The sequence below is a fragment of the Struthio camelus genome, chromosome 25 (assembly GCF_040807025.1).
Source record: "Struthio camelus isolate bStrCam1 chromosome 25, bStrCam1.hap1, whole genome shotgun sequence".
In the NCBI taxonomy this organism is placed as follows: Eukaryota; Metazoa; Chordata; class Aves; order Struthioniformes; family Struthionidae; genus Struthio; species Struthio camelus.
Window position 1 is genome coordinate 5,005,043 of NC_090966.1, and position 12,914 is coordinate 5,017,956.

General features: G+C 44.2%; 1 protein-coding gene across 17 annotated transcripts in view; it reads left to right on the forward strand.

Annotated features, from left to right (window-relative positions):
• FAM117A (family with sequence similarity 117 member A) overlaps positions 1 to 12,914 on the forward strand; it is a 34,878-nt gene that overhangs the window by 12,989 nt on the left and 8,975 nt on the right. The window lies entirely within an intron of this gene.

Consider the following 12,914-nt stretch of genomic DNA (forward strand, 5'->3'; position numbering starts at 1 on the left):
AAACCATGTGTGTGTGAGGCGGGGGGGGGGGGTGAAGACAGGAGAAGACAATGCGCTGCAGCAACCTTCACAGGGCGAGAGGTTGCTGCCAGGAAAGAGCTAAAGCGGCTCAAGTTCTGCACGTGGGTTCTCCTCGTCCAGGCAAAGCGCGATCTCCGCCGTCGGCACGTCTCCTTTTCTGGTCCGGCCTGCTTCGAGGCAGGATGCGTTACTTTCTGTGGTCTTCCATTACAGTGACTTGCCGATTCTGAGGTGGTTTCACCACCCCCCCCCCCAAAAAAAATAAATAAATAAAACGGAGCCCTTTGTTTTATATAGCTGCCCTGGCTTGATAGAGGAGCAGTAGTTTGGTTGGCGCTAATAGCAGTTTGTCCCCGGTTGCATTGCTGAGATTTTTCTGACCACTTCAAAAATGCTTATTTAAGAGCAGCTTTTCAGTGAGCTACTACTAACCTTAGGCTTTTCTTCATGTCTGCGTTACTATTGGCTGTTTGTAGGACTTCTCTTGGGTGTTGGGTTGTTACTTGGCTATTCGTTATTACAAGAAGTATTAAAATACTTCTTTTACAGCTTGCTTTTTTTTTTTTTTTCCCTAGGTTAAATATGAGATTAAGCAGACTCCTTAAACAGCAGGAAACGTTTGTCAAACTTTGGGCCAACCGATCTCGGGAGCTCCATTGAGCACGTTGTTCTCTTGTTTAATCCAGCAGCTAGTTAATCCGCTTTACAGGGGCGAGTGCTGCAGCCCATCCTAAAGTGAGAATTAATGGCCGTTCCTGAAGCGTTGTGCATTTCATTACTTGAGGCTTACAGTCGTTCCTTCTACTGCCAGGGTTGGTATTGATCAGAGAAGCCATTAAAGAGCATTTTGCTCCATTTATGCTTGGAACAAGTACATGAAGTAAACTGTATGTTTCTTTCGGTGCTAGTCTCCTACTCCTGCTCAGTAGCAGTCTGAAATTCTGAGGTGAAGTCGCTGTTAATAGGGTAATTACTGGGTAGTTTGAGATGTTGCACAAAATAAAGCCAGTCTCAAAGAAAGGCGAGCCAGGCTGCCTCTGTGCCTTTGGTTGTGTCAGAGCTCTGTGCTGTGCCCGCTCTGAAGCGCGGTGAATCCCTTACAGCTTTTGGAGGGTTAGAAGGCAGGAGCTGCACTGACACGAACCAGAATTGCTGGTCTTCGTTTCATGCTGGCTCTGTGCCTTGCTGTTCAAGCTGTAGGAGCCTGAATTTTTCCTCTTGATCATGGTCGTTTCGTACACTGTTTTGGAAGTACTTGAATTTCCATCGCTCTTCATAAGCTTCAGCTTGCTCCATGCATGTGTGGGAGCTGTAGCAGTAACCTGGCTGGGTTTAACTGAAACTATTATCATGGTGATTCATAATCTAACACTTTTACCTTTTGGGAGCTCAGCATGGAAATCTTTTGCTTTATCCAGTCTTTCCTCATTCTGCTCTGTTGACTTTTTGAATTGTTCTTGAGCTCCTTAGTGGCTGGTTTCTGGAGTATCTTGATTCTGACTTGTAGCTTTAGAAGAAGAGATGCAGGGTGAGGGAGCGGTACTGGGTGATCCAGGGTCTGATCCTGCAGCTGCTCTGTTAATAGAGAATCCCATTGAAATAAGAAGCAGCTGTTGAATTTCTCAAAGAGCTTCTGTTAAAAGGAAGAGCTGGAACTTGGAGATGCCAGGAAGCAGGTCTAAGAATCCTTAAAAATGAGTTGTCTTGGTGTTTGGAAATAGAGACGTGCAGACTTCTAGCCATGAATCTGATATGTCATTGGTGTCAAAGGGTTTGGGGGGGAGGTTGTATTTTTTTTTTTTGTTTTAATTTCTTATATCTTCAGTGATGTGGCTTTTGGAGGTGAAGCAGATAATTTACAAGTGTTTGATCCTGCTCAGGTGCAGGCCAAACCCATCCCTGTTGCTTCCATTTATGCTGGATGAGGTGGCTCTGAGGTGCCTGCTGGGGTAGTCGGAATTCTGCAGGTGCTGTAACACTGGCAAGATTGCATGTTCTCCAACTTTATGGAAACTTTGAAGTTTAATCCGGCTAGTGGCAATACCCATGCTGTTTGTGGCTTTGGTTGTTTCCTCCAAAGTCCGCACTGAAGTGCATGCTAGGAGAACTTCTACGCTTGTATCCAAACTTTAGCCTCCTTGAGACCTGTGCCTTCACTCTTGTGAATTTTCTGCTTGGTTGTAACCCCAGTCCTCGTCGTCAACCACGTGACTTAATTTTCTAAAGTGGGACACCGGAAAGGCTTTATGTTTCTTTTTTTAATATCAGAATGGCACTGGAAAAATAGGATTGTTTAAATTCCAATATGAATTTTAATTTGTGGACCCATTGGTGAATATAATATTTTATCTGTGTAAAGAGGTAAGTAATCTACTTAGCTACTTGTCTAAATTGGATCATGCACAAAGAGGGAGAAAATGGAGCATACTGGAAAAACAAAGCAACTTCATATGTTAGTAGTTCCACAGGCTCTTTCTATGCACTCTTAATTTAATTAAAAGTTTAGGGAGTAAGATGGGATGAATAGCTAGTGATAGGGAGTTACCTGCCACCTGTTTTTTTTTTTTTTTTAAACTGATTTTGGAGTAAACTTCTTGTGGGGGGAGAAGACAAGAGTTGACAACTGCCCTTGTATCTTTTAAATACTACATATGTTTATCAGTGACACTGGCATAGGAGAGGGACGACAGTAAGATATAGAGATGCAAATCTTCATCTTTTAAACCTACCCAGTTGATTTGGGAGACTTCAGGAGTGGCTTTGATGAGAGATGTCTAGCACTGCATGTATTTCACATGATTAACCCTCTGTGAAACTGATGGTCTCTTTTCAACAGAATTCAGAGAACTTCGACAGATTTCCCGCTATGACCACCCCACCTCTATAAGAATTACATGGTGCCTTTTAGTTTTTCAGGAAGTTACTAGTAGCTGAGGTGACTCATCTACTTGGGATTTTGTTGCTTGCCTGTTAACTTGTCTGTTTTTCGAGATGTCCAGTTGTTTTTGCTGCGTGGATCCTGCTAGAGTGAGACTAAGTGAGCAGACTGCCAAATATCTTTATTTGGTATCTGAATGAAACCCGTGCCTGGTGTGTATTATAGATGCAGACTAGTGGGACGCTATTCATAGGCAATTCTGTCTGAGTATATGTTTAGCAACGTGAAAAGGTTTCTTTAGGAATAAAAATGCCTGTTTACCACTTGAAAGTGCTGTGGGATTGCTGCCTACATGGTAGTGATGCAGCAGAGCTGTTAATATTTTTCTCCTCCCTTCCTTCGCTACAGGCATCACAAAGCGAGTGTGAGGGTCTCCTTTTTTCCCCCTAATCTTATTAGCTGAACATCTTTAGTGTTTCAGGCCTTGCTGTGTTTGCTTTAACAATAGGTGTCTGATGGGGTTTCTGTTTCCTGGGGGATGCGTATGAAGGCTTTCATTACTAAAATAGTGGTCCAGGTGCTCGTGGTGTATATGCTCTTGAGTTTTCTTTTATGCTGTGAAATAACACCTGTAGTTTTTCAGGGGTGCTTAAACAAATGAGCAGGGGGTGCACGGATTCATAACGCTTATATCCTATACCCAGCTGCTTCAGCCAAAGGAGGGGTGGTGCTGTAATTCTTTCACAGTGCTTCTACCTTTCAGATGCTATTGTGGTCGCTTATTGCTATCGCTTCAATGCGAGTTAGGTGGCCCTGAAACATTGGGGCTGATAAATTCTGCCTTTTCCCCCTCTCCTCGCGTCTGAGTGGGGGAACTGTAGCGTCGGTTACTTAAAGTGTTCAGGAAAAAACGGGAACGTGATGACTTTATTAGAATTCTTTGCATTTTAGATTTCTACTCTCAGGGTAGGTCGTGTACAAATTGATAGGATTTGTTTTGTTCTGTTTTTGTTAAGCATCTCTAAATATTTAACGTATGGAGTGAGTCATTCCCTGCAGTGGGTGTGAAGCAGTGGTTCTACTGATCAGAACTGAGCAGGAGATATGGTACTGAGCTTGTCTAAATCGAAAAACTTGTGTTGGATGAGGGGTATCTCAGTAGAACTAGCAGCTCAGTTTGTATTAACTCTTCCAAAAAAAAAAAAAAAAAAGGATTTCTTTCTTTTCCTTCTCGCTTTCTCAAGTGCGGACGCGGTAGTTTTGTCATGGGAAAATTTGTGCTGCTGCACTGTGCCAACAGCTGCTTCTACAAACTCTGCTTTTCCAGATTTTGGAATTCATCCTCAATAATTCTACTTTTGCCTTTGCAGGTTTGTTACGTGTAAATAGACTGACAGAATGGAGGGGTGAAGCACAAGTAGGGAGTTGTAATGGAAAAAGCAGTCACGTAGAGACTGCTTAAGGATAGGAACACCTTGAAGATGCCCTGCTGTTGCTCTAGCCCCAAAGAATCCTGCCTCTGCCCTATGGAATCGAATCACTTTTTGTATAAAACATAGCTGAATACAATACCTGGCTCAGGTTTGAAGTCAGAAGCACTGCAGGTGGCTTTGTTTAATGTAGAACGAGTTTCTCGTACAGTAATTGGAGCCCATTCACGGCATTGCAGCCCTCAGCTGATACTGATCATACCTTCAATCTAAACTTGCTGCTCCCAGTTTGGTAGCCTCTGGATACGGGTGTGGGAAAGGGGAAACAAAGGACACATCTATAACTAATCTTGACTTGTGTTGACATTCTGTGGGTGAGACAAGTTTTTCCCTGCTTTAAAATGCTGGAGATGACATTTAAAAACAGAAATTGTGGAGGGGGACGGGTTGGGGGGGGGGAGGAGGATAAGGCTGTAAGTTTGACCTGTCCCTTTTATAGCAGCATGTCCCAAAGGAACTAGGACACTCACAAATCATTTTCTCCCTGGGTGGACTTTTCTGTGACTCTTTCAGTTGGAGTTTAACTAACAACATTTCATTGACCATAACAAAGTTTTCAACATCTGCTGGGTAGGGTACAGAACGGAAAGAACCTGGGCACTGATTTGCACGGAGAAGAACAAATTCTGTTCAAGGCATGTAAACATTTTACAGTCTAATGACCGCACAGCGTAAAGGACTAATGCTTGGCCTAGCCTTGTGTCAGAAATAATGTTGAACACCAGAGTGCGATGAGTTTTTTTTTTTTCTCTCTGCGAAGCCCAAGATGTCGAAATACTGCATAAGTGGCAAAACCTTTAAGCTGCGTTAACTACTCCAAGCTGATCTTGGCACTTCCCTCATAACTAGTGCAGTCGTTGATGACAGTACTGATTTAGTGTGATTCACAGTGAGTTGTACAAGAAAAGGGTGTTAACAGACCGATAGCATTGAACCTGTTTTAAAAAAATATTCCCTCTTGGAATTTACGTTAGCCCTTTTTGCGTTAAAAGTTAGTAAGTTTGTGATGCTGCCATTCCAGCCACTTGGTAGTTCGGGGTGACTGTACAGGAAATGAGGAAAATATCAAAGATGATGCTGTGGTTAGTCCATTCTTTGAAAATAACGGAAGATAATTGTTTCCATGCCTGCCTGGAACCTGCTGCATGACTTTGGGCAGGCTGCTTCCCCTCCCTGTGCCTCAGTTTCTCATAGTTTATGTGCCATCCTTTCAGCCTGTAAGCATTTAGGAACAGGAATTTCTGAGTTTGTACAGTTCCTGGCATGCTTGAGCCTGAGGCTTTTTTGTGCAACTGCTACATGCATAATGCTGCTGTGCCTAAACTGTGTTTAGGTTAGCTGTAGCAGCAAGGTTAATGCTCTTAGCCTTGGCATCATGTTCTCCAAATTAGAAAATATGCAAGGAAAGATATTGGTAAGGTGTATCATATGTTGTGACTCTCCTGCTACGTTTTCTCTGCAATATTTCGGCAGCTTCATGCTGGGCCTCCTGGGCAAGTGGCTTAGTTGAAATTAGCCATGAAGACAACTTTGGAAGAGTATGGGAGAAGGGCTTGCCATAAAGTGTTGATGTGATTTATGTAGATATAGGTTTATAAAGGATAAGAAGCCTTCACTTTTTCCGTGAATCACAGGTTCTCTCACCTTTTTGAGTTTGAGAATTGAATCTTTTTCAGTGATCTTGATTCCTAGATGCTCATCAGCAGTTGGTTTAAGTAGGTTTAACAAAAACAAAAAGCACAGCTCTATCTTCGTTGCTTGGGTTTTGTTTTTCTGGTATGGCTGACATGGATGATCCTAGTAGCTCCTTAGTCATCTGTATTTTCCCAGATCGGAGTGAAGTGAGCCCTGAATGTCTAAAGTTTGAACAGGTTTTTGCTTGTTTCTAAACCACCTGTAACATGCATGAGAGGTTGCCAGCCCATCTTGTTTTTTTCTACTTCTTCCTTAACTTTAAGGGTATAAAAGCCAGTCCAGAGGTGCTCCCTGCATGTATTGGGGGGTAAGAGACTGGTTTGCCTGAAGGTCCCATTGAAGTGGTGCCTTGCATCAGGCAAGACTTAGGAAATGTTTAAGTTTGAGGATGTTGAAATTCTTCAGATTGTTTTATCATTTGAAAAACAAACTTTGAAAGAATTAAGAAAAAGGTGAAAAGTTCAGCTCATTTCCTCCTCTAATTGGGTATTTAGCTTCAGCTTTAGGCCTTGAGCTGTGTTTGAGGGAGTTGCTTCTTAACACAGTGTCTGTGTCCAAAAAAAAAAAAAAAAAAAGCTTGAACTGCTAGTGTCCCATATTAATTTCCTTCAATGATATCTGCAGATGCTCTGTCCTTTGGGCAGCTCTCTCCAGCTGTACTCTAATGCAGCTTGTGACCAGGGGAGTGATTGCAACGCCTGGAATTTATTTACTTGTGCTCTTGGGCTGATTCAGAAGGCCTCAGCCCTGCTCAGCGAAGCCTGCAGGGCAAGTCATTACTGGGTTGTATCAGATGGGAATCCAGCTCTCCAGCCTGAGGATTTGTTTGTAGGATCCTCTTTGCCCTTGGCTGGAGACCACAACCAAATGGTGGTCTTGCTTTCCTGATGTCCTTGGTCAGTAGGTTGCTACTTTCTGTGCAGGACAAGCTCTGAAACAAAGATTCTTGTGGGTTTTCTTAGTGTTGTGTTTTTTTTTGGGAACAGCAGGTACTTTTTTGGGTGTCTTGAGCTTTGCGCGTACAGTTTGAGCAAGAGTCATGAGGGGCAGTGTGGTTTAACCACAGCTTCTGTCTCTTCACCGGAAGGTGCAATGGATTTCAGTGCTCTGAGGGGTTTGCATTTCTGTATTAACGTGTACTGAAATGAGCAAAGCGCTCTGAAATCCCGTTCTGATCTGGGTGTGAATTTCCCTTTGGTTGTAAATCTTCTTAAAGGCAAGGGGATTATAACTGTAAAATATTGCCGGGGGTAGAGAGGTGGAATAGTTCCTTTGCAGAGACTTCAGGTGAAAAGATGCCAGAAGTTACTGAGCTGTTCAGCTGATTCTGCTATGGAGGTGTTAACTGCCCTTTTTTTGTAGGGGCGGCAGAGGGTTATGTCTATCACTAGCTTTTGATCTACCTATAAATTCCAGGCTCAGCCTCCTCTTTGAAACCCCTTAACATTTCAAATTGGTGTTTTCCTCTCTTCATGCATATCAATTGCAAATGGTTCTGTTACTGCATTCTTGTCTCAACTGTGTTACTGCTGAACATAACTTTCCTTTCTTTTGGATAAAGTGAGATTTTCTTTCCCTAGAAAATGGGGGCCGTGTTTGTCTTGAGCCTTCAAAGGTTGCTGACTGGTCAGCCCACCTCCTGTATCGTACTGGAGATCATCTCTGCATGCCTACTTGGCTTCATTGTCTCTTTATTTTTTTTTTTGTTTGTTTGTTTTTAGGAGATCCTTCAGATGGTGTGGATTTATAGCCTCATTTGTCCTTTGGTGCCTTTGAGTAAGCATGTTCCAGCAGTCTTTTCTGGGTCTCCTTCTGTTTCTGGTAAAAGCTTGAGATCTTTTCGTCTCCTCCACTTTAAAAGACCTGTCTATGACCTTTCATCTCACTGCCTCTCCAGCTCTTGTTCTTGCTCTCGTTCCAGTCTTGGTAGTTAGCTCCTGGCCATGCTGTAAATTCCTGTGAAATGCTTCCATCTTCTAGCGTGTTATGTGGACTTTCTGTAGTTTACAAAACATGGGGTTTTAAACTTCATTAAGAATCACTAGAACTATCTGTTCATCCCCTTCTAGGCTTTCTGGGATTTCCAGAGCAAAAATACTTACTCCTTGCATACTACTAAGTTGTCCTCAAATTGCATGATAGATTAAGAGTGTTCACTGGGCGTGCTTTTGGAAAAGAAGCATGCAACAGCAGTATTTTGTGGTAGAGTATGCCATGGGGAAGTGCCTGGGCCGACTAAGATGGTGGCAAGCATAGTTTCTTACATCTTAACACTTTTTTGGAATGTGAAGAGTGCAGTAAAGACGACAATGCTGGGAAAAGGCAGTGTTTTTGGTCTCTGCTAGGTTAAAGATTGGGACTGTTCAAAATAGGTGATTCTGTTGCATTTCTCCAAGCTTGCTAGTCTGAACATACCAAATTTTCTTTTTGCTCAATCTGCAAAGAAGTAATTAAAAAAAAAAAGAGAGAGAGAGAATATATTTCCGAAGCTTGATTGCTGCTGAGAATGTTTAAGTCCTGTTTGGCAGCAGCCTGTCAGGTAACCAGATTCACTGTGATGAAACTGCAGAGAAATGGAAATGAGATTTAAACACATTATAATGATGAAGCTTCAGTTTTGATCTTTATGCAGCTAACGCTTCCACTACTGATCATTGTACTAGAAAAGCCCAGCTAAATTATGTCTTGGTCCTCAAAGGAGATATTCTCCTTTCTTGCTGGCGCTGGGGTGAAATGGCATCTTTCAGAGTGAGGTTAGATGAAGTGCGATTCCTTGATCTGATTTGTGGATCAGTGTTTGTAATATGTCATTTGGTAGTCCTGTGCGTGTCTCTTGTCCAGTTACGTTTTAAAAAAATGAGAAAGAACGGAAGACACCAGATTTGCTTGCTATGTATCAAGACAACCTCGCCCTCCTGCTCGCTGGGATCAGATCCAGCAAGCTCAGGGTGATGTCACCGTGGCCTGGTCTATGCCGCAGTTTTTGCCCTAGTGAAACTACTGGGTTAGAGCTGTAACTTCTTCCTCTTCTACAGAAGCTATTCAACAGTACGGTCTCTTAAGATGAACATACGGCACTTTTTTTTTTTGGTCACTCTAATGTGGTAGGGTGGCTTATTTCCTTTCTCATGCAGGAATACCTGTCCTGGTAAGCAATACTAACACGAGAGCTGTGGTCGTGCTGTGTCTGGGTTCTATCACTTGAACTGCGTCTGAGTAGCTGTGATGCAAAAAAAGGCGTTGCATGGAGATGTCCCCGATAGGTTGTAGGAAGTTGTTAAAGATCAAGGAAGCGGTATTGGAGTGCAGCAGGGGACCCTGATATTCAGCCAGCAACCCTGCTTAGCGTGGGTTTCTCAGGCCTCCAGCCTTGTCGGGAAAGAAGCTTCTGCATCGCAGGGTCCTGCTGTGCTTTACCAGGCCCACGAGAACCTGCGCTTGGGTGTTTGTTGTCTTACTGCCCCACATCAGCAGTGTCATCCGCATAAGATGCGTGTTATAAAGGGCATTAGAAGGCGCACAGGTGGAGAAAGCTGATACAGAACTTAAGTAATTAGGTATAAGTTCTGTAATGGCTGGGTGGAAGACATTTATGTGAGTTGATTATTGACAGAATTGCTTGGGTTCTGTCTTAGCTATGCTCTTCCTGACAGGTTCGCTCTGGGAAGCTGCTTTTGACTCTTGCTTGAGCCAATGAACTGAAAAGGGCATCCAAAAACCATTTGATATGCCTTGATATTACAGAATGTAAGTAAAGCCTCGCTGTACAGTGAAGGCTGAGGTATCGCCTTGTTCCATGGTTTAGAACTGCTTATGCTTGAACATGGACTCTTATTTTATGCTTCATCACTTTAAGATAGTCCTTTACATGGACATATTCCAGAAATGTCAGAGTCTGAACAGCTTGTCCTTACATTTCTAAACATTCTTCTGATATTAAAGGGTCAATTTCCCCAGGGTGAAATCTGGAGAAGGAAGGAAGAAAGTTTTACAACTCTAAAAGGGGAAGTAGCGGGAACTTTTTGTTTGTCGTCATTTTAGGATTCAGCTGTAAGTATTCTTCATTTAAAAGCAACTCTGGAAATCCTGGGGTAGGAAATTGAAAGTCATTTTAGTAGCTTTTTTTGATAAATTTACTGAAGATCTTGATTTTTCTCTTCTTAGATGCAGAGGTTGGCTGGCCTAGGGAGACTGTTCAGGAAGCTCTGAGCCCCCCCAGTGTTGACATAGTTGGGAAAGATTAGGGAGACTGCAAACCCAGGCTTCCAGTACTAAAAAAAGAACTGAAAAATTTCCACTTTTAAATGCACGTATCACACTGGTCTCTTTAATTTCTGCCTGTGCAAAAGCCTGCTGCAGCAATGGGAGACAGCCAAGTGGCTCTCGGAGATACAGCGACGGTTCTGTTATCTTCAGCAGCTTTGCTGTCACGTGAAAAGTAAAAGCACCCCAACCTGGTGCTTCTCAGCTGAGTAGCTGGCTTGGACCGAATCCAGAGCTGGTGGCCAGGTGGCAGCTGTGCCGGCTCGGTGCAGAGGGATGATAATAGAACGGAGCTGTAAACAGGACGCTCCACCCTGCCTCAGCACCTCTCCTGTGCTCTCTCCTCGTGCCCGAAACACTTTCCAGCTGCCTGCAGGCCTCTGCACCCCAGTGAGGGGCAGCTACCTCCAGCCAGCACCCTGGTGTCCTCCCAGCTGACCCACCTGCACCTCTGGGTGCTGCTTAGCAAGAAGGTACTGCTTAACAGCAGAGTTGTGCTTCATAAAAGGGAAGCGAGGTTCTTGCTTTCTGAGTGTTAATGGCCTTAGATGTGTGCGTTTGTCACCCATCGCATGTATGGGTGCAGTCGTCACAGCGGGAGGCCGCGTTCCTCTGCTCTGTCGTGTCTGTCCCTGCAGGCTGCTAAAGAGCTGATGCTCACTGTGGTGTCCTGGAGAAGGTCTGGAGGATGAAGGCGACCGCCGCGTGTGCTGGCTGTAACGAGGGGCGTTTTGGAGGACTTTGTGGGGGAGAAGGAGTAGCTGCTCGTCTGGCTGCAGTGGACGTGTGCTGGCAAAACGCAGTGTGGGAGAGAGGCTATCCTGTTGTGATAGCGTTCAGTTCTCCTGCCAGCAGCCTAGTCGGGGAGACCAGCATGAGAGGAAGAGACAGCTGAAGTCATACGTAATGGAGATGCGAGTAACCTAGCCTGTGGGGGCAATGAGGCGCTGAAGAGGAAGCTGCAAATACTAATGAGTTTCTAAATTAGAGTTAGTGGTAGCTGCCTTAGACTGTTAAGCGTTGGAAGTGGGGAGCACGTCTTGAAACGCCAGCTGGACTGAACACAATAAGCCTTTAATCCCGTGTGGACCTTACAAGGTGTGGCTGTAGTGCAAGGACTAATGCTTCTCTAGCCCTCCTGCGTGGCTTTCTGTCTCCGCGCTTTCCTCAAATGGTATTCTAGCTGATAAAAAAAGATGTATTTAATAGACAGTGTCCCTGGAAACAGTCTCAGCTGTTTCTGAGCCCACAGAATGCCATGGAGCCAGCGCTAAAGAGCCTTCTTCTACGAAGGTATTTGGCAAACACAGCAGAGTCCTTAATAGCCTTTACGTTGGTTTTAGTGTGGTTTAACTTGCTACCTGCCTGCCATGCCCTGATTTCAGGGAGGAAGGAGAGAATGTCTGTACACAAAGCACCCGGAGTGGAGCTGCTCGTGGCGTTACTAATATCTTGCCAGGAGGCCACAGGGCTGATTCTAATGTGCATGGCAATTTGCATGTTTAATCAAAACTAAATGCAAACTTTTGCACTGGCTTGGACTTGCCTCTTCGTTGCTACCTTTTTTGGTTTTGGCAGCAACACCTTCTTTCAGCTACAAGGGTGACAACAAAGCTACAGAAAAGAGCAGCTATGCTGTATATATATGGGCCATACGTGCAGACCATGTCTAGTTTGGAGCTTACCAGGATGTGATCTGAGCAGTAAAGCGTGTGTTGTATGTATGCCCTTGCCTTAGGCTGCCAAGAGAGACATTTGGCATCCTGTACTCTGTTATTGGCTTGCAATGGACTTGTGCTGGTGTGCATCATTACTGACATGAACTTAAACTAGCTTTATTTACAAAGGTTTTCTGTTTGTCAGAAAGCTACTGTTAGGAAAATACTGCCTGAATAGACAATGTAGTCATCTCATGGAAGTTGCACAAAACAACCGGAACTCCTGGATTTTAGTTTGGGCCCAGTCAGTGATTGGCTGTGGCAATGAGCAGATTGCATATCTTCATTTTTGGTCTTGGAGTGAATACCCACACCTGCTAACCGCATTGAGATTCGCTCAGTCCCACTGTGGAGGAGCCAAAACTTTGTGAACGTTCTCATAGCCTCCTTCAGACTGGAAGCAAGCATTATCCCACTTCCTTGGGGGGAAACTGAGGCATGCAGCCTCCCTTTCAGTGTTGGGTCTTACCGTGGGTAAGAGCCTAGGTTCTCTGGCTGCGTACTGTGCTGCAGCTAGTAAGAGATATGGCCCTGTAGGCAGTGCTTGTAGTTCTGCAGCGCTAATGCAAAAGAATTGTGGACATGCAGAATGTTTCACTCTGTTGTGTAGTAGCTCCCTTGACTTCAGCTGGAATGTCTAATCAATGGTTTCAAGCAGCCCCTTAAGGACTGCAATAAAATCTCTTGTTCTAGAGAAGGAATCTCTTGGTGATAAGCATGAATACGGCTTTCTGCAGTGGAGTGGACTGAGTGGGAGGGTGGATGGATGGGGGGGGGGGCCTCTGTCCACCAGCTCTCGCTGGCCTACTTTGCTCAAATGGCATGTTTCTGGTGCTCTTTACTTTTGAC